The sequence below is a fragment of the Perna viridis genome, chromosome 13 (genome assembly GCF_037379345.1).
Source record: "Perna viridis isolate PV_CMFRI_1.1 ecotype Kerala chromosome 13, ASM3737934v1, whole genome shotgun sequence".
NCBI lineage: Eukaryota > Metazoa > Mollusca > Bivalvia > Mytilida > Mytilidae > Perna > Perna viridis.
This window is the reverse complement of record NC_142457.1, coordinates 26,221,288-26,242,513: the sequence shown is the minus strand read 5'-3', so window position 1 is coordinate 26,242,513 and position 21,226 is coordinate 26,221,288. Positions and strand designations below refer to the sequence as shown.

General features: G+C 32.4%; 1 long non-coding RNA gene across 1 annotated transcript; it reads right to left on the bottom strand.

The window, feature by feature from the left end:
• Nucleotides 1–2,076: 2,076 nt before the first annotated feature.
• On the bottom strand, nucleotides 2,077–10,625 carry LOC148600120 (uncharacterized). Its single transcript, XR_015917907.1, has 2 exons — nucleotides 10,405–10,625; nucleotides 2,077–4,448 (listed from the first exon to the last, which is right to left on the bottom strand). It is a non-coding gene; the product is annotated as an uncharacterized LOC148600120 (long non-coding RNA).
• Between the last annotated feature and the right edge of the window lie 10,601 nt (nucleotides 10,626–21,226).

Sequence of the window (21,226 nt, the reverse complement as noted above, 5' to 3'; positions counted from 1 at the left end):
GGAGAAATAAATTTATTTTTCAAATGCATTTCCACTTATATTGAAAAAATAAATGAAGATTCCCCATGATCCCTTACAATTGCTTCCTGATTGTCTAAATAAAAAAAACATTTCGTTTATCATTGTATCAAAAACACTTATGTAGTACTCCAGCTAAGGACCATGAAAAATGTGATTCGTGGTTGGAAAGTCCAGATGAAATGTTGTATGTAGTAAAAGAACATAAATTATTCCACTGTGTTGTGTTATATGTGTTGGGTCAATCGTTATCTTAATTCTTAATGACCTAAATGTGAGTGTTGTTATGCTGCTAAATGAGAATTTTGCTTCATACTGAGATCTGTAATGTAGGGGTTGGGGTAATATCGAATTATGTTGAGAATGTTTAGTTGAAAATCGGTTTCCCTTGGTTTCATGTTTTAGAATATTGAAATATCTATCGAAACGTATTTGTGTGAAATTGCGTTGTAGAATTGATGCAACTTTTAAGAAAAATTCAAAAATCCTACTTTGAGCAATTCTTAATAAACTATGACAAATTGTGTCAATTGTGAAACTGTCAAAAAAGAAAAATACAAATAAGCCATACTTTAAGTCAAGCATAAGTATTTCCAGAGTATATGGCATTGAACAAACAAGTCAACTAGAGCGATTTTTCCTTGGGGTAGGGGTACAAATTGTGCATTTAGCTAAATAAACCGCATGACTGCACCCTTGATAACAATAAAAAAATAGACATCAAGCTGTCTGGTGATAATCAAAAGCGTTATTTTTATTTGTGATATCAATAAATGACAAATACGTTCGAACAGTTTGCCTAACCAGATAGTGTATTAATGTAAACTCTAACTAAAACAGTGACAAATTGGTTCGTAAATTGGACATACAAATGTACCTGAAAACTATCGTGTATTGATGAGTAGGGTAGTGCATGGTAGACTCGCCGAGCCCAATGACTACATACATGCAAAGGGAAATAACAGAAGATGTTAAAAAAGGAAATGAATGTTGAAATGAGATCTCTGAATCATCTCGAGTCGATTGCAACCATTCCCAACTCTGTGCAAGCTAAAATGGCGAATAAGGAAATGAATATTGACATGAGATATCTGACCCCTCCCAAGTCCATTGTGACTATTCCCAACTATGTGCAACCTAAAATGGCGAATAAGGAAATTAATGTTGAAAAAGGAAATAAATAATGAAATGAGATATCTGACCCCTCCCAAGTCGATTACGACCATTCCGAATTCCGTGTGACACAAAGTGGCGAATAAAGAAATGAATGTTAAAAATGAGCCTTTGGTCCATCCCAGACCCCTCCCGCAATCTTTCCTCAAAATATTCTTAATGATTTGTTAGAACTCAGAAACATTTATTTGCGAAAAATGCCTCTGAGATGTTCCCTATGATAATTTCCAATTTTGTTATTGAATGTTGAAAAAGGAAAAAGGAGACAACTTAAGCTCCGCCTACATTTTACAGAATATTACATGACAATACACATTGACAAAACACTTTTGCTTAATTTGCAGCTTTGGAGTACAGTGTAAACCAGTTGATGCATTGTCAATCTTCTGATTTTCATTCTTATTCAGAGAAATGTGACCTTGTAAGTTAGTTTACTGTATCGAATCGCTTTTGTAAAATATGTTCAAACCAAATTTATTTATTTTTTTATTTGTTTATTTGTTTTGTTTTCAGTTGTTGTTGATTTAAACTGCATGTTTCAAAACCATATGATTATTTACAATTACACAAGCTATGGTGCTTAAATCGGTAAATTCAACATATTTTTCAATGTATGTCTTCGTTCTTAAAAACCGGATGGATATCATCCCTGCACACAGGACACTTTCATGAGTACAACTATGTTTGATTTAAAATTTGAACTTCTAAAATACAAACCATGGATAATGGTTAACCAGATGAATAAAGCAATACGTGTATGGTCAATTTAATCTAAATATTCCATATTACACCAAGCTAGAAAAGAGGGAGATTAATAATGATAATTCTATAAATCCGTTCGTCAAAAGTAACTCATCATAAACACACCAACACCTCCTCCTCATATGCGTTTACAAGGCTTTAATTTAAAAAAAGAACGTTATACAATGTTTAACGAATCAGAACATTTTCTTAGTAAAACCTGTGTGAATCTATCTGAATAATTAAAATCAAATCCAGGTATTTTATGTCTCTTCATACTAGTTAAAATACTATGAAATATAAACACTTGCCTAATATCAACGACTGAGCAAACTTACAAATTAGTACATATTGTTCGAACAAGTGTGCACATGCCACATGCTTCTTTTCCACATCAAAGAGTTTTTGTTTGTCAAAGCTTCTTTTAGTGAAATGTCCTTAAAATGTTTCCAAGGGCCATATAGTCTGACAGTATAGAAAATCAAAATTGTGCGCCATGCGTTATTTTCTAAAATGAAATATAGAAAGTTATACTTAAAAAAAAAAAAAAAACTTTTACAGCGTCGGCTTTCTTCTTTTAAAGAAAGTACATGTTTTTAAGTATTGTTTTCATCCTTAATTTTTAAATGAAAAACAAGAACCTTATATATATTCCTTAAGTATTAAAGTTGAGTTAAATGTTAATACAGCTTGGTCAATACTAAAACAGGTAACATATGTTTGTAAAAACTTCATTTGTATGCAATACCTAAGCTTGTGCGATTTTCTTTGCACAAAATATAAGATAACTATATAAAGTGAAGTGTTAGAATTTGTACAAATATTTGTATATCAAATTTAGATTGAAAAATAATAATTTTGTTAAAACTTTACTTTTATTTTCTAAAATCTCAGCATCATAGAATCAACATTCCAAAACCATAAAAAAGTATATTGCAAGTTGACATACATTATTTTTCAAACAAAATTATGAGCTTCCGAATTTAAAGAATGTAAAAACATTTTGTGCGTATATTGCAGTTATAGAGATATTTCTACTGCTAAAAAAAATAAAAAAAATAAAGAGTACGAACAATTTTTAAAATATCAAAAAAGAATTGATTTCTTTCTAGGCTTACATGTGTTTGTAAATTGATTTGAGGCCACGAGGAAATAAATTCCTTTTACTTGGATTTATATAAAAGCATGGTGTGTGACATAACATTTAAAAAAATAACGAAATATACTACACAGCTATTTTATCTTCCTTCACAAAAGTAACATCAAACGCCCCCTTCATTTTATTCTCAATACTTTTCCCTATAGGCTAAAATGCTGTTGAAGTTTTAATTGGTCTGTACTTATGGGAAAAATAATTTGCGGCCCTTTATTTGCTATTCTAGATTCAAAGTCAACTGTTCTTTCTAATTTTGTTACTTTGACAGAGTAATCAAGGGAATCAAGGTTATAGCGGTAACCAACAGAATGCAATCCAGGAACAAAGACCAGACATGGAAAACACACATATACAACAAAGAACATAAAGTAACTAAAATCATACATACAAAATAACAAAAGCAAATGAGCAACTCGGACTCCACTAAAAACTGGGAGCATGGACCAGGTGCACCAGAAGCCTATTTGTTAGAGTTCTAGCGTGATAAAAAAGTCTGCGTAGTTTCGGCAAGATCTGGCATAATGTATGAGTTGTGAAATGAACACTCCATACGTATTTGAAATCTCCAATAGATTTTATAACGGACATGATTTTGTGAATTTTCTTGTTTTCACTGAAAGAAATACTTCTCATATGCAATACACCTTCGTCCGTCAATTCATTAACAGTGTCCTTTGATGTCGATAGAATTTTCTCCTTCTCCTTCAATCTTAGGAATGTTTGAAAGTTTGAAGCGTATTTCAGTATGTCGTCCTTCTGAACCAGTAGCCACTTGATTTAAGCTGCAGCTTGTTTTAAAGTACGGTGTGTTTTCTTGTTTTCAATTTCACTCTTTGTAAATTCAGTATATATTTCCCGTTCTGTATTTTGCCTTGTCTTCAACCTACTTCATTAAAAGATCAAATAATTTTCGTACATTATCTTTGTTGATTGATTTCTTTACGGAAAGTTCATCTAGGTTATCTTCTTGAGCTTTGGCATAGTATTAGAAAGTATCATATGATACTTTTAGATCTGTTTGAATATTCTAAAAAGCAGCCGATGCTTTTACATTATCTATCAATTTCTGGATTTTCGGCGTATCATTGCAATTGCTGTGGGTTCTAGCCATGTATTTTATGCATGTTGGACTATCATGGTTATGACAATAATAATGCAGTTTCTTATAGTGCAATGAACAGTAAAATTTAATGTTATGGATAAAAGAAGGTAACTTTTGATAATCCTGAAACGGTATGATTGAATGGCCATTAGTTTCATTTTTTCAGCTGATGGTGACCATAAAGCCTCCTCATAGGTAAGGCACTAAATTACTGGTACGTTATTCTTCTTTCGAAGTTTACATAAACTCCGTTGGTCCCTGTAAAATAAAATATTTTTTTTTTACATTTTCATCGAATAAAAACTTGAATAGTGGGAAAACTTCATCAGTTTCAATTGACGTCATGATCTGCAAATGAAATGATATTACCATTATAAGACATACAGAAATGACCAAGAGTAAATACAAAGTATTGTATATTTTGGCGTATACTTTTATTTAAAATTGGATGTTTCTTCCTTATTCCGTATGATCAGACTATTGAAAGTACATTAGTGTTGTATAAGTTCATATGGTACTATACATGAATATAATTACGTTTGCTGTACATATTATAAACAAGTGTTAATTTCATTGGATAATCGGCTTTGCATGTTATGTTTCGTGAAACAATAAATCTCATCTCCGAACTATTTATATAAGCCACGCATACAATTAAGTGAACTGCCTATACTGATCACAGTGCATTACATGTATGTATATTTAAAATAAAATAGATATAGAAAAGGGAAACATATGAAATGTAATTATAAGAATGCTAACGCTTCATTAAAAATTTGCTTCGGTCAACGCTTTAAGACTGCGAAGAAACATAAAAAATGACACATTCAATTATCAAAGTAAATAAAACAACTTTCTATCACCTAGACAATAAGTCTAGTCTTAGTACGCCTTCCATGGAAAAAGTTAAGGATTCCAATACTGTGATTTAGGAGCCTCATAACAATATTACACTTAAGGTTATATGACAAAATTAAATTCCATTACAACATTTGTCTTGGGACCTAAGAAATAGTGCAAGTAACACATGTAGTCAAATTTGCATTGTTGCAAACAACATAACTAGTAGTTGTAATAGAAGTCATAGCAGCCTTCATTAGAACCCATTGTGGTGTCAATGTATTTCTACACTAAACCTACATTCACATTCAAATGTAATTTGGACCACATCATATCCACACAAAACAGTACTTTGAACAATTCTAAGGCCTGCCAGATAATATCTAGGGAGACCCGTCTTCAACATTTTGCCAAACTTGATAATATTTGTGACGATATTTTTCATGACTGTTTTGCCGCTACATGTACCAGGGGATCAGAAGTAAATAATATTTATCCAATGCATCCACTCCCCCTGCTACCCTTGACAACAACAGACTTTGTGGCAAAACATTCGAACACTGGATTGTGTACTTATGGTTGCTTATATTCGTATGCTGAATCAAAATGGCGTAATTTGAATTGACCCCAAATTCTACTGTTATCACAACTTAACTAGGCTATTCCATTCAATTGTAACAAACTCGTTTCTAATCTTTTAAAAATGTTTTACATCCAGTATTTACTATCAGATGTAGACGTAGAAAACAATAGCAGTGATAAGACCTATACTGCTACCACACTCTCCAAAGAAGAGATTGTGGAAAACCATAAATATGTGTTTCTGTGCTATCCTCTTTTGGTCTCTCTACTAATGACGATGATTGTGGCTTACCGTTTATGTATTGGATTCCTAAACGCCACAAGAATCCATACAATAGTTGGATCTGCAAAATGCACCATCAAACCTCTTTCAAAACTTTTAACTTCAATACTCGCAACTGAACCAGACATGGAAAACAGACAAACATAACAAAAGGATAAAAAAAAACTAAAATAATACATACAAAGTAACAAAATAAAATAAGCAACACGATTCCACAAAATACCTGGAGAATGTTCCAGGTGCACCGGTAGAGTAAGCGTCCTCTGCTTTTCTAGAAACACCCGCCGAGTTACTCATAGAAAGTCAAGTCCGTGGTAGACGAAAGAGGAAAAGAAAACTATGAAACATTGAACAAATCAGTTTTCATGGCGCAGGTGGATACACCGTAACGATCCACGAGTTCATGATGACGATCATAAAACTTTTGTAGTGATGACTTCAAACTATGAAGATGAAACTATATTGTGTAGACAATGGAAAGGAATAATGAAAGTTGACATCAGTAGCGAGAAAGTGGTCATTATATATCAAGATAATAATGTCAATGATTTATCATATGTAGCACCGAAAGAGTGGTCGAACATACGATATAACAAACAAGCATACAGTTACACTTCTTAATTTAAATCAATGATGCAAGTCTACTCAACTATTCTCATGGAATGTCAATGGATGAAGATATGAAAATGTTGGTATGAATATAGTTAATATTCATGACGTCACATGTCCTGTCCCTTTTAGGGAGAACAATCTGTTATGAAGAGAAGGTCAGTGGCCATGGAATTGAATGATATTTTAAATTTAATATAACTTGAAAGATATTTTATTTTTGCACTTCAGAATATGCCAGTTCTTTATTTTGCTGTTCATTTTTTTTCACAGCACCAAGATAACTTGATCGGCTTATAAACATTAAAGAGTGATACACAAAACTGCTTAATTTCTATAGTTTTATTCACAAGCGGCATTACTTAAAATATGGGTTTAAAATTAAAGCAATGGGAGTTTTATTTACTGCATTTATTCCTGTATGCTCCTGGTAGTTGGTCAGATGATAAATAAACTGTTAGACAAACTAATGACATAAGTGTACCAACTGCTTCTTACTTTTATACAAAAGTCAAGTCCTTCTTAATAGTTATTTTATAAGGGAAAGTAAGACAATATTCAGTGAAGTGAAGTGAAAAACCCCCATTTAAAAAAATCCAAATTGTATCAAACACGTTGTTATGCTATAAGTCATCAGTGTAAAATTAAACGTAAGTTATGACGTCCTAACAAAACATTTCACAATGACGTCATTCGTTTTGATTAGTATGACAATTACGTCCCAAAATTTTGTATCGTACAGAGGAAGAAAAGAAAAAAAATATACAGTGCTATAGCATGCAAAATAAAAAAAAATGAAAGTAGCAGAAAAACCCACAAAAGGATTATGCTTGTTCGGTCCATATATGCTATTTATTTACGCAACGATACATGGGCTTGTGATAGAGTTACGACTTCAGATTTGCATTTTTATTTATCAATTCTTAAAGAATTTTATGGTTGTGTGCGTGTCTGTAAAACAAAACAAATCTGTGTGTTTTATAATGTCGATTGGAGTGTCTATTGCGTTTTATTGTATCAACTGTAGCGATGCAAAATTAAAAAGCGTAGTTCAAAAACGTTGCGGATTCGAAGTTTGCAACTGCACGTGTGACGTTGCCGATGTTAACGACAACGACAAACGGATTTCGGGAAATTCAAAGCAATAGTGAAAAAAGTAGCTGTGTTAATCGCAAAAAAAAAAAATTACGTTTGAAGTGTCTATGGTAGTGTATTGTTTGTATCAGTTGTAGCGGGTTTTTGTATCTCTTGTCATGTGTCATGTGTTATGTCTTCAATTGTAATGTTTATTGTACCAACTGTACTGTTTATGTGTATCAATTGTAGTGCTTTATTGTGTCAACTGTAGTGATATAGTGCATCAATTGTAATGTTTATTGTACCAACTGTAGTGTTTTAGTTATCAATTGTAGTGCTTTATTGTATCGTTTGTAATGCTTAATGTATCAACTGAAGAGTTTTAGTGTACCAATTGTAGTCCTTTATTGTGTCAATTGTAACGTTTATTGTATCAAATGAATTGTTTTAGTGTATCAATTGTAGTATTTTAGCAAACGGATTTCGGGAAATTCAAAGCAATGGTGACGAAGTAGCAGTATTACTCGCACAGAAATGTTTACGTTTGGTGTCTATTGCCTCTATATTTGTGTATTTTTTGTATCAATTGCAGCCGGTTTTTGTACCTTTTGTCATGTTTTATGTCTTCAATTGTAATGTTTTTGTACCAACTGTAGTGTATTAGTGTATCAATTGTTGTGTTTTGGTCCATCAATTGAAGTGTTTTGGTCCATCAATTGTAGTGCTTTATTGTATCAATTGTAGTGCTTTATTGTATCAATTGTAATGTTTATTGTATCAACTGTAGTGTTTTAGTGTATCAGTTGTAGTGTTTTAGTGTATCAACAGCAGTGTTTCAGTGCATTAATTGAGGTGATTTATTGTATCAGTTGTAGTGTTTTAGCGTATCAATTGTAGTGCTTTATTGTATCAATTATAGTGTTTTAGTGTATCAATAGCAGTGTTTTAGTGTATCAATTGTAGTGCTTTATTGTAATAATTGTAGTGCTTTATTGTAATAATTGTAGTGCTTTATTGTATCAATTGTAGTGTTTTAGTGTATCAATTGTAGAGTTTTTAGTGTATCAATAGCAGTGTTTTAGTGTATCAATAGCAGTGTTTTAGTGTATTAATTTTACTGCTTTGTCACATCAATTATAGTGTTTTATTGTAGCAATATTAGCATTTATTAAATCAAACCGTACAACAAACAAGATATCTATAGGAAAGAATAAAATATTTCCCCTTCCATTTTAATTGTTGTTTACCATATTATAGTTACTCATCCATACTTTACTCATGGATTTACAAAGAATCTATATGCACACCATCGTTCTTAGATAACGATCATGTTAAAGTTTACAGTTTTAAAATGTAACAACTAATAAGATCAAAAAGAAATCATTTCGTTTTGCATTTTTTATCTTAAAAAAAGTTGAAATCTGTCAAGATTATACAGGAAATCAGACTTTAATGAAAGATGCCCCCATTTTAATGTTTACGTCAGTTTGTTTCTTATCTTATTGAAAGATATTCTATACCTTGGTAAGATAGTGGTACGCAATCTGTAGCTGCTTACAAAAATCGCGGAAAAAATGTGGAGGTCAAAAGTTAAGATCAATGTAATGAAAATGTAAATAGTGATTTGGATATCCTAAACACATTAATTAGAAAAATCGTTCGATATTAGTGTATAGAAAGGAATATCTTGCTTTGAATTATATTTCGCTGTTTAATTTCGAGGTAAGTTAATACTTATATATTTGTTACATAACATAGAATCGATAAATACAAATGAAATACTGATCATACATTACTAACTTTTAACAAATGTTAAAGGGTATTTGATTTTACAACTTGTAGTTACGTCTACTCACGTGTTTATTCATGTTTAGATTCAGAAACAAACACTTTTTTCAAAAACGTCTACCGATTATAATATTGTTTTGTCCCTTCAGATTTTGCTAAACATATCTCTTTTATTCAAAATAATAATTACACGATAATATCAAAATAGTAGTATTATAATATTGAGGCAAATTCAAATTTTCATGGATCCACGTGTGAGAAAATACCATTATGCATTAAAAAAAACCTGCTGCACTAACCACAAGTTTAACAACGAAACAGTATGCACCGTAATGCACCAAAATTAAATTGAGTGTCAGTCTCTGTAAGAATCAAGCAGTGCGTGAAACATGTTTTAAAAAATCTAAAATTTTGAAAGTCTAATTCGACTGCATGTATTTGTATCATAAGAATCAAGGAAAAAAGACAAGATTTTCCATTTCAATATGGTAAACTGAGTTAAAATTTCATTGACATATACTGAAAATGAAATTTTAAGGGCAGACAAACCCTCATTTTTCTAGCATGCTATTGAAATAAATTATGAGCACATCCGGTGATGCAGAGTCAAATAATGGTCTTTTTAAATAAAGAAAGAATCTTTGAGTGAAAGTATATTGTCGGATCGATGGGTTTTTGACATGCACGTTTCTGATGTTTCCAAAAACTTATATTTAACAGTACACTACAAATTATCAGGCAAAACACAAGATTATAATCGATTACATTTTTCATACTTTTGAATGAAGCCCTTACCGAAGATCAACATTTTAGATACAACCACATGCTCAAATTATACACCTTTGTCCATCGAAATTTTTTGTTCCTGATTTCACAACTTCCCTGTCCACTGTAGTGTTCTACTTCTGAACAATAACAGTATTCGTGTATATCAAATATCAATCATTTAACCAAATAAACTATTTCTCAAATTGAGGAATTATTTATGGCTAAATGTAATATCTTAAGTAAATGTCTACCAATCAAATGTATTACCTTAATTCACTGTCGTCATAAGGGCTTGCTCCCACTTTCAAAAATGCAGCCCGTGTAGTATATAAACAGTGTTCAATTTACTTGCCGGAGAGTTGGAGCAATCCCTTGTGATTTCGGTCCATTTTTCATTCCCTAATCCCATTCAATTTCAATAATTATTTCGGCCAACATGAACACATACCAATTTTCCATTTCAGAATGAATTATGTATCTAAACTGAAGACTTGTAGCAAATTTATAGGTACGAAAAAACGATTTTGTTCTAGACATAAGGACTAGACATAGAATGACAGACTATGCTTAAAGAGACTAATCAAATGAGATATAGGCGTCAAATACTGTTTCTGAATTATTGGCAGTTTGTTTAGCTTAACAATTTCCCTAATAGAACACATGATGATTTGTAACCATTTTGTTGATTCATGCAACTGTTTTTTTTCTCTTGACTCGCTTCATGAATCTGCCATGCAACAATGTTTTCCAAACCAACTCCATGAATTTGATCATGTATTTATAGAGTGAGCAATATTTCTGTATCATTAGCTATTCTTGTAATAAAATAGATATTTAAGTAGCACTCACAGGTGAGAGTAATTAAGGGAACAAAGGTTCTAGCGGAAGTCAAAAGAATGTAATCCAGGGACAAAGATCAGACATGGAAAACAGACGTACACAACAAAGAACACGAAGTAACTGAAATCATACATACGAAGTAACAAAAGCAAATGAGCAACTCGGTTTGCACTAAAAACCGGAGGCAAGAATCATACAAAATGTTATACATGGTTGGAAAGCCTACATATTTTTATTTTTGATATTTTATTAAAAATGCTTAAGTAGACAGAAAATGGTCTGTTGCTTTTCATAGAAACCGCGTTCTTAGGAGACAAAAATATACAGAATGCACTTCAGAATTCAAATTAAGGGAGATGACACTAAAATTCAATAGAAACAGTTGGATTTTCCATGTGGATTATGTTCTAACATCAGACAGGTTGGAACCAATAATTTCATCATATAAAGCAATTAAATAACAAAAATAAAAATATGAAGCCTTTTTGGGATAAATCACATATTACACAATTTGCATGATTCTTACAAGGACTACTACTAAAGTTATAAGTTGCATGTTGAAAAGTGAACTGAAAAATGGGAAAAGAATCGCAAAACTCAATGAAAGTTTGCCGATACTTTTTTTTTCAATTAAAAATCGTCGATCGCATATAGAACTATAGCTGTCAATTTCTCATACAAGCAAAAGCCACTCTTGAAAGCTTCAAGAATAGTTCATAGTTCTTATTTTACCGAACTATTTGAAGCTGTTCAGAAGCATTGTTTACATCTTGTTAATCTTTCCTGACCTTGTAATGCAATGAAACAACTCGAATTAAATAGGTGTCGGATGGCTATTGACTGTAAATGTTTATAAATAGAATATACTGATTGCCTCTAACAAACACCAATTTATAACAGATTAATTTGATATCTAAGCAGTAAATGAGCTAATACCGTTAGTTTATAGATAATATCTTGCTTAACTGCAAGTCATTGTTAGAAGGGAGAAAAATCTTTTTTTAAAAAAGATCCGACAATATACTTTTACTCAAAGAAGTCTTTTTTTAATTTAAGATCACTGTCTTATATCTGCATCACTGGAAATATTTGATTTTTTTTTTCATTAGAAAAATTAGATTTTAACACATTTTTTTTTCGAGCCCTTATCTCCTATGCATTTAACACATTTTACCACAAAGATGCGTCAAAACTGGTTTTTATTCCTTATTTCTTATGCTATAAATATTTAAATAACGATGTCAATTTAATGGATTCTTTTTCTGACAATATTTCACCTACCGGATTCTTACTTGGAATTGTTCTACTGCACTAGGTGAGCTAATTAATTACCAATTATTGGCTATATCTGGCCTTTCTTCAGCGGCTATCTCTTCTTATCTGATGGAATTAGCAAAATTTAAAGTTGCATAACATTTTTGAGATTTTGTATATCTAATTTACAAATAATGATTCACAATCACGCAAACAGTTGACTAAGAAATATACAGATGTACTGTAGTGTCAAACACAAGGAAGAGAACAAAACATGTAGTTTTTTTTCTGTAAGGAGATATGCAAAGGGTAAGGGACATACTTCTTGAAATCAGTGATATGGTTGTATCATATTCAATTTCACTAAAGCCTATCAAGCTTTCATTTGAAACAAAATGAATCCAATCTAAGTTAATTTGATGCTTACATGAGATTGATGTAAAATGCTGAAAACAGTGATTTGCAAGAGTTGTTTCTCTTACCCAAGGTCTACCTCCTTTAAGTAGCAGCCTTTATGAAAATCAGACAGGGGTGATTCATGCATTTCAAATGCGTGCCAAATTCACTTTCATTTCTTGTTCAAAAACAGTTATCGACCACATAACCAGTCTTCGTCTTTCATTTGGGTGTTGCGCATTTGTTATATAATTTATATAGATTGTAGCACTTTGAAACAGTTATCGTTCTTGAGTTGGTTTAATTTGGTTGATTTAAGTTGGATGTTAAAGTGTATTTTTCTCAAAAGTACAGATGTATATATACAGGAAGGAACATTGTCACATAAAAATATAGCATATGTAGATAAAAAAGCATCTTCTGATCCATGGGTTTCTCTACACCATGAATCACCTTATCATAGGCAGTGTCTGAATTTTATAAGGACTGGTACTTAAATCTTTAAATTAGTTTTGTAATTCAAAAATAATTAATTGTTCTAATAGTATTTTAGTATGACACAAATCCGTAATATGATATACTCTGCCAGAAAATTTCCCTTAAAAATTAAAACAAAAATTCTAAATTGCACAATTGCAGATTGTCTACTTTGTATTGCTTGGAGCTGCCATATATACTTCATGCGGAGAATGATGAAAAAAAAGGGGGAAACAAATTATTAACATTAAATAACCATGTGACCTTTGTCATATATGTCACTACCCTGACCTTGCTTTTTCGACAACTAGGCCAAATTTCATAAAGAATCTAAAATATAGATTTTCTTTTCATTCGTTCTTGACTCAAATTTATGGAAAATCACTATTTGAGATTTTGCTTACAAAATCCAGAAAGAAACAACAATTAAACGAGTTTGTCAAAATAATGTTAAGAGAAAAAAAAACAAATGGTGTTAGATCAATCAAACGGTTTTATTTGATCTGTGTTTACATGACATTTTGTAGAATGCCGGAAGACACTGAAGCCGCCATTGGTAGCCGGAAACGGTTTGAGTGTCGAGTGATAGGATACCCAACTCCCAAAATCACGTGGCTCAAGGATGACATCAATATCACTAGAAACGATCGATATAAATTCGATTATTCGACCGATGGTTATGTTACCATGGAAATAGAAAACATCACCTACGCTGATGTTGGGAGCTACCAGTGTCTGGCAGTGAATTCAGAGGGATGGGCGTCTACCACTGCACATTTAAAAGTCAAAGGTAACGTATGTCTAGAAAATGCATTGCACCTTGAAATCCCCGAACCAAGCAATGATCAAAGTGACTATATTCTATGTTGTATGGTTTATCCTGGGTTTTGCCAGTTCGTATTCTATTTGAAATATTCCTTCATTCTTTCAAAATTTATAATTATGTGTTCGGTAATTGTTTATTACCTTCATTTAGCAACAACACATTTGAAAACAACTGAAATTCGATGACGTCAGCAAGCGTTAGTTGCAATTATTTACATACAGCGCCGGTAAAAAATAAATTCACAAAAAAATTACCGATCGAACTATATGCTAAAAACAATTCGAATAAAGTGTATACCAACATTAAGAAAGAAATTAAATCTGTTAATAAATGCGATTTCACAGTAAGCGTTGAGTGTAAAATTCATTGTAAGTAGTGAAGTCACAATGTAATGTTCAATTTGTCCCTGGATTGCATTCTTTTGATTACCGCTATAACCTTGGTTCCCTTGATTACTTTTGCAACCTTTGTGAATTCGACCACTGGTGTCCTTGTAATATTATGCAAATCTTGAAAGCATTGTCACTTGTTAACCTTTTATTTGCAACACTTTTATTTAAGCCATTTAGTAAACAGATGTCTGATGAAGTATAATAATAAAATTTTCGAACTGAAATAATTTAGGCAGTAGTCAAAAGGTATTGTCTAAAAGGAATGTCCGTATAACAAATGGCAACATCGGGGTAATAACGGGAAAAGTGGTAACGACTGCAATGGTCCTGATTTGGTACAGGCATTTCAAAATGTAAGGTGGGTTAAACCAGGTTTAATACCAGGCTAAATTCCCCGATTCAATTACGAGTCCTGTAATGAAATAAAACCAATATTAATTTTGCACAATGTTAGACAATGAAATGTAAAACAAAGTATCCGTAATTAGTAAAAAAAAAATAAATAAATACGGAAGGATACTGAAGGTACGTTCCTCTTGGCGCTTCATAGGAACACAGCCCATACAAATTTGTTTGAACATTTTATGCAGACACGTCCATATCGTATATATGTATATATGTTTTAATTGTGAGGAGTAAACCATTATCAAACGCCAAAAAATATTTTCATAGTTTTTTTTTAATATTAACGATAGTAATGAGGAAACATAACATGTCATAATGCTGTCAGCGTATGCCCAAACGCTTAGGCAATTACAGGACTAGGTACACTTAGGAATCTTTTAGGCCCCTTATAGATTTAATTTCTAAACATTGTTATAGAATGTTACCAATCTGCATTTTTGTTAAGTACTTAATGTAGTACAACACCATATTAGAGTTTTTGGTAATTTTTGTTTTGAAATGACAGGTTTTGCAAAAATGTCTTAAATTTGGTACAAAATTGGTCATTTTTTCATTTCTGTAATGCTTGCGCGAACGAAGACCCACCAGATCATCGGGAATTTTGATAAATTAGACAAAAAATGCTTCAGATATTACATAGGTTTACATTGACGTAGACACTTGTGTTTCACGTGGAAGGAGTTAATTACCCCCTGGGTTTGTCAAATTGAAGAAAATAGGTGATAAGTGATTATGATTTAAATGTGCAGTATAGATAAGTTATAAATAAAGGCAATTTAAACGTTAATTTAAAACTTTTGTTCAGCAAGTAATAGTTTGCTGTGACTCAAATATCAATTTTCAGGAAAAAAAATGGCCATTTTCACCCTTTAATGTACCTCAACCTTTGAATGCATTTACGAAAGTGCTGTTTTCAATTGCATTTTATAAACGTTTTCAAATATACATGTATATATAATGTCATTTTAAAATATTTAATTAGTTTAATACCAATACAAAATATTTCTTCTATGTTACAATTAAAAGTAGTGATACAGTTATGTTTTCACTGATGCAATTATTTGTATGAAACTAAAATAGAATTATTGATCTAATCGGCATTAAAACTTGAATATATACAGCGCTGAATTACGATAGATTTGTAGACTGGCTTTGATGATATCTTCAAAATTTCTACGTTCAAAATGTTTTTAATAAATAGAATAATATCTATAATATATCCTTCTGAATGACTCATCTTTCTTTTTGTTTTGAAAGTTTTTTTTATCTTCCATTCATCTTGTTTGATAAAAAAACATAAACTCGCCTCTCTCTTCGCAAACGTATTAAAGGTACCTAATATTTCTAGACGGTATATTTTCCTAGATTTTCTCAAAGATGACCGTGAGCGAACATTCTTCAGAATTCTTATTTAAAAAAGAGTAATTAATGGAACAAAGATTCTAGTGGAAATCAAAAGAATGTAATCGGGAACAAAGACCAGACATGGAAAACAGACAAACACAACAAAGACCATATAAGAACCAAAATAATACATACAAAGTAACAAAAGTAAATGAACAACTCGGATTCCACTAAAAACTGGAGTATGGACCATGTGCACCGGTAGGGTAAAGTTTAGGGTAAGCGTCTTCTGCTGTTCTAGAAACACCCGCAGATTTATTAAGAACTAACTGACATGTTTTCATAATAAAAACAAATATTGGAGGTTACTGAACTATCTTTCCATTACATTTCCATAGAACATTTATCCTCTATTCAAAAGTATTTTCCCAACAAGTAATTCCCCTTGAAAATTGCTTTTTACGATCAATGTTTGTAATTTTACCATATAAATTTTTATTTCTAAATTTCTTGTAATGTACTTTAAAAGCATTATTTTTACCTCATTTAGATACTGCTGTCTAATTAAAAATATATATGTATGTTTAATGACAGAAAAGAATGGTCCTTTCAATGGGTATGAATTACCTTAATTAAGTATTTTTCAAAAATCTTCCTTGGATGACATAAAATTTAGAAAATTTATGAAATATTTACGCCTCAAAATGTTTTTGACTTTTAAATCTCAGATCTAGGTCTGTAAAATTTGATATCGTTGTATCGTTGTTAATTGTTACGAGAACTGTCAGCCACAAATACTTTTTTCATAATATAAGTTGTATTGCATTGGGTTACTTGATCAAAACCTATCAGAGGTCAAATTTCTTTACTCTACTTGTTCCAAATACCGTGAGTGAGCACAATCAGAAAAGATTTTAACAAATTGTTTTGATGACTGAAAATTTCATTGTGCGTGTTATCATTCAGAAGTTTGTTGATAATTCTTATTCGATTATATACTTAACCTTTCTTGTTTTCTCGTTTATTGGTCAATATGTTTCTGTTTCCTATTATTCTGCTCAACCTTCTTAAACTTTGCCCTTTGCTTTAATTTGGGTTACCTACATTTACACTTCATAATTGGTACTGTTTTTTTACATGATAGACTCGGTTAAATATTAAAAAATTCTTCATAATTATGAGATTTACCTATGTCGTCTAAATTACAAAAGTAGAAAATGTAATACTGTACGTTAGTCGTGACAACATGACGTAATTTCTTAATTGATGTCATAACTTAGGACTAATATTACGATAACTGCTCCAGTGAAACTACTAGTCCTTCTTTCGGTTATACCCTAAATACTAAAAAATGACTTAATGATTAAAATGTGCCCCTTCAATTCCTTACTGAACCATTGTTGCGGAGAAAATTAAAAGCATGAAAAAAAAGATAGGATTCTGGCAGTTCACAAAAACATTTAAGAAGAAAAAATGGTTGTAAAACTTATCTTGTATTTTTTCGTGGAAATATCTTTACCGTAAATGTGGCAACGATGCCACCCAGCTTACTTTCGCATTGTTTACTTATATTTTGTATATTCTGATACATTTGTGATGGTACATGTAATTGTTTGAGCAGATACAAATTAGTAAGTTGGCAATGTAAAATGTATGTAGTGATGTGTAGGTTAACCAAAAGATAAGCAAGGATTTGACGCGGTCGACACCAAGTGCTATTGGCTTATATTTTTGCGTATTTTTTTTTAAATTCAAAGATCGATACTCATTGTTTTAGTCTGAGTCGGCCCTTCGTCCGGATTTAATAGCAGATTTCTTGAAAATTATCTTTAGTCTGTGAAACAAGAAGTATAAACAAAATGACAGTTATTGTTCATTTTAGGTCGACACGTAGACGCTGCAGATGATACCATGACTGTTCACAGGATGACTTTCGAAAGATCAGGAACTCGCGAGAATAGTATTGACATGTCACACAAATTGGAAAACACGGAAATAGATTTATTAGAACGAAGTTTACTCCCTGATAAAGTACAGCCAATACTCATAACAAAACAAAATGGTGGAAATGATAACTATCAAAACAGCCCTGGTCAGTCTGCAAATTTAAAATATCTAACAAATGCAAGAAATGAGAATAGGAATTTACAGGGGTCTGATATTTATAACAATCAACATGATGTTGATGATGTTCATGGTGGATCAGCCAATGATTGTCCGAAGCAAACTTTACGCGACAAAGATGAGACCGACAGCGGTATAAGTGGGAGTTTCTCTGCTAGTAGCTCAGTCGATCACAAAGACAAAGAAGACTTATTTTACAAGAATAACATTATCATTTCCGTTGTTGACGAAGACGCAAATATAGAAAACACTCTTTCCACAGATCAAATCACTGTAGATGACCACAACAACTTTTTAAAGGCAGACGACACGTTTAATAAAGGGCGACGTTTGACAGGCGACAGTGGCATAGCAGATAACGACTATTCCCCGTCATCTTCAGAAGACGAAGCAGACAATAGTACCCGAAGAAAATGGTCAAAAGATAAAGGTAATAGAAATCCATTGTCAAAATTAAATCAGGATCAAGGAGACCTTAAAAATTTAAACCAAGATTCGTCGGAATCCATTGACAAACAACAAAGTCAAGGTTACCATAATCATAGTAAGTCAGAATCATGTCCAATACAAGAACGGTTTGACGAAGGTAGCAACCAATTGACAAATTTAAACAAAAATGAGTTGGATAACAATATTAAGAAATCCGTCGATTCGAACGTTCAACAACTAAAACATGTAACTGATAACATATGTCAAGAAATTAACAAGCCTGTGTCAGAACAAAAGAAACTCAGCAAACACAATAACTTTGACGATGAAAGAAAAAAGAATGAAAGTGATAACGATAACGGCGTTTTAAGAGATTCATCACAAGAACGAGAAACTCTGAAAGAAGGGTCTCAAGATGAAAATAGCCTCCAAGATGTGAATACTTCAAGAGATAACAAACATAGAAATTCAAACACAAATAGCTTACCAGGAGAGCAAACATCTGAAAACGAACTTTTAGACCAAGATAAGGTTCTAATAGATCCATCACATTCTGAATGTATAAACGAGTTGGGGGTGAAAAATAAAACCTCTGATAAAAAACATAATTTTCAAGAAAACGAAACTAATCAAGAGAACAAACCTCATCTTGAAATGAAAACCTGTGAGGACGGTTTTAGTAAGTACAATGAAGGACAAAAACAAAGTTCACTTTTCTCTGAATCTAAAATAGGTAATAGCAAAATACAAAATGCTGATAGTGACGGGAACGAAGATATCTTCCATTCCGACGAGGAGGAGCATAAGATCCTTCAAGAAATTCGTCCTAACTTACATCATCATAAAGCACCAATGGACGACACAAGAAGTAACACTATTTCATTTCAATCAGAAGAAAGTTGGTCTATTTATGAAAGCTGTGACGACATTTCTGTATCAGAGTCACATTTGGATTCCATTTCCTATCAATATCTCGATGATGACGATTATGTTTTGACTTTCCATGAAAAGAAGACATGTAAAGTCAAAACATTTGACGCCGTCAGCAAAGCTCTCGGAGAAAAACGTTCATCAACAGGTCGTGAGACTCCCTCGGTCAGTCTGGAAGATAAGTGTTGGAATAACCTTCCAGAGAACAGCGGTAAAAACCAGGACGAAGCAAGTGTGTCGAATGATTTGAAAGGAAAGAGTAATGATGAAATAAGTTCTCAAAGCCACGATGTAGTTGACCAAAACAAAACAAATTGTATACCTGCAATTGAAATTTCACTCGAAGAAGACGAGTCACTTAATGTAGACAATGCGACCAAAATAAACCTTCTGGAAAAAATGACTAGTGACGAATACGGTGAAAACAGTTTTCTACAAAATTCTTGTTCAGATGACATCAGTGATCGCTGGAAAGGTGTTTGTGAGCATGGAAGTGAAGAGGATGAGGACGATGACAAATTCAATTCTGACGAAGACGAACGTGAAATACTTGCTGAAATTCGTCCTCATGTCAGACTCGGTAGGTCTCCTCTTGATGAAACGAGAAGCAACACATTTTCAATCCAGTCTGGAGAAAGCTGGTCTATATATGAAAGTGAGTTTGATTACACACTCTCAGAAACGAACTTTGATTCTATTTCGTATCAAAAACTTGACGAAGACGATGATCTTGATTTTAAAATTCCATTGGACAATAGCAACTCGAATAAAGGACTCAAACCAGTTTCTGATAGCGAAATGTGTAATAGCAACCAATTGACACAACAAAAAGGCAATCAAACAAGACATGAGTCAAAAGACGAAGAATTTTCTTTCTCGAATTACATAGGAGTAAACGGAGAAGACTGGTCTACCAAAAACGACGAACTCAAAGAAACCTCAGATAACAAAAACACTGACGGTGTGTGCGAAAAAAGAAAAACATATGATGCAATATGTAAAGATGAAGATAAATTTCGTTCAGATAACTTAAATGAGTTGTATCAAGATGAGGGAACGGAAAATAAAATACGCAACGGTAATCAAACTTGCAAAAACGAGGAGAAGGACAAAAAGGGAGGAAGTAATATTCTGCGTCAGTATGAACTTCTCGAAACAGAATATACAACTCAGCAAGAAGACCAAATGTCGAATAGAAAACTCATTGCTGAAGCCCACAACGACAAAAGACAAATATTTTCATCTGACGAAGAACAAGGCGGGTCAGATATTTCTGTCGAAGATATCGAAGACGAAAAAGTTGAGATCTTGCAGAAACTGGATTTAACCTCGTATTGTATTAAAAAGAAATTAAAAGATAAACCACAGTCATTTGATACCGCTGAAAGCAAAGACGTCAAAATTGGTAAAGATGACCCATCAGTTAAAGGGTCTAAATGGGACAAAATTGGGACAGAAGAAAAGGAAGGAGAAGATGCTAGAATTAAATGCACTGAGATTGACGAAGAGGGAGATCCGCGGTGTGGGCTACATTGCCTTCATACTATGGTTGCCCAGGAGAATTTAGATGATGACAGTGTAGAAGATATAAGTGAAACAAGACCTGCTTTACCTAACACCCTAAACCTAAGAGAGAATCTAATGGCTTCAGTCATTGGTCAATTAGCTTCAA